The 1,674-nt window shown below is 38.1% G+C and overlaps 1 pseudogene; it reads right to left on the bottom strand.

Moving 5' to 3' along the window:
• Nucleotides 1–722: 722 nt before the first annotated feature.
• Nucleotides 723–1,213, bottom strand: LOC123825596 (annotated as a pseudogene).
• Nucleotides 1,214–1,674: the final 461 nt, after the last annotated feature.

The following is a 1,674-nucleotide window of genomic DNA, read 5'->3' as shown; positions in this document are numbered from 1 at the left end:
AGGGTGTGGGAGAGACAACTACACATTGATATTTCTCTATTTATCTCCCTCTTTTTCTCTCCTTCCCTTACCCTCTCTAAAAATAAATAAAGCTTTAAAAATAAATAAATACACAAACACTAACAAAAATTGTTGAGCAAAAAAAGGCCCATGCATAATTTTTGTGATATTAGCTCCACAGATAAGCAAAAAAGTGCTCACATAATAACCCTAATTATGCAAAATCTCTTTTGATAATCTTTTAAAACTGTCAAGCAGGTCCCAAGTTTGTGAAGACTAATATAGAAAATGTACATATCTAAATAATAAAACATCATTAATTTTTTGAAAATATTTTTTATTATAAAAGGAAAAGAAGGCAACATCAAACTAGTGCGATGTTTAACATTGTATTGAGAGACTAGTGCATCAATATCTGATTTGATAGAAGTAGTTCCAATTCTCATTGAGGTCTCAAGGTGCTCATCAGATATTTTTGGTTCTAATTTTACTCTTAATGTGTTTCATTCCTTTTTTTTTGTTTAGTTTTTATTTCATAATCATAAACTTAACTCTGCAAACCAGCTAGACTTGGAAGGGGTAAGGAAGGCATGGAACCCAATGAACTGCATTGAGAGCATGAAGATTATAATATGTTCCAAGCAGATGGAGGTGAAGGGGTGCTCTCCTGAACTACAGAAGGAATGCTTGGGTGATGAAGATAAAAATGGAAGTCAAATTTATTAGAGTTGTCCGCAGTCAGTAATGGTGATTTTCTTGCTGGTCTTGCCATTCCTGGACCCATGGCGCTCCATGGCTGTCACAGTATCCATGCTGCCTTTCACCTGGCCAGAGACCACATATTTGCCATCCAGCCACTCGGTCTTGGCAGTGCAGATGAACAACTGGGAACCCTTTGTATTGGGTCCAGCATTTGCCATGGACAAGAGGCCAGGACCTGTGTGCTTCAGGACAAAATTCTCACTATCAAATTTCTCCCCGGAGATGGACTTTCCACCTGTGCCATTGTGGTGTGTGAAGTCACCACCCTGGCACATAAATCCTGGAATAATTCTGTGAAAGCAGGAGCCTTTATAACCAAATCCTTTCTCTCCTGTGCTCAGAGCATGAAAGTTTTCTGCTGTCTTTGGAACTTTTCAAACAGCTCGAAGGAGACACGGCCCAAAGGCTTGCTGTCAGCAGTGATGTTGAAGAACACAGTGGAGTTGACCATGGTTGGACATGGGAAGGTCCCAGGTGGAGGCAGTATCTGTAAGGCAGCCTTAATGTGTTTCATTTTTTAAAATAGTTGCTTGCAAATGTAGGTACTGCAAGATAGCAAGGACATTAATAAGGCACAATTGTGAAGCATGGGATATTTGTCTCTGAGAAGATAGGAGCTAAAGAGTCCAGTAAAGAGACACAATCAAATTTTTCTTTGAGTTGAATGTCAGATTGCAGCTCTATACATTCCATTTGAAAATTGGAAAGTAACGTATTTATGTCTACCGGAAATGGAGTCGTAAATATAAGAAAATATTGATTATTTTCCCTGAAATCTTGAATTCTGTTTTCTTTTACCAAATTGAAAAGCAAGGCTGCATTTTGTTCACAGGACTGTGTTTAGCCAATGTGTCGAATTGCATAAAATTGTTTGCCTTGATTTGAGTTTGCCATGATTTTAGTTTCATTTGG

Source organism: Phyllostomus hastatus, unplaced genomic scaffold, assembly GCF_019186645.2.
Source record: "Phyllostomus hastatus isolate PE091 unplaced genomic scaffold, TTU_PhHast_1.1 phas_contig_64, whole genome shotgun sequence".
Classification (NCBI taxonomy): domain Eukaryota; kingdom Metazoa; phylum Chordata; class Mammalia; order Chiroptera; family Phyllostomidae; genus Phyllostomus; species Phyllostomus hastatus.
The sequence above is the reverse complement of the archived record's forward strand: the minus strand, read 5'-3'. Positions and strand labels throughout refer to the sequence as shown.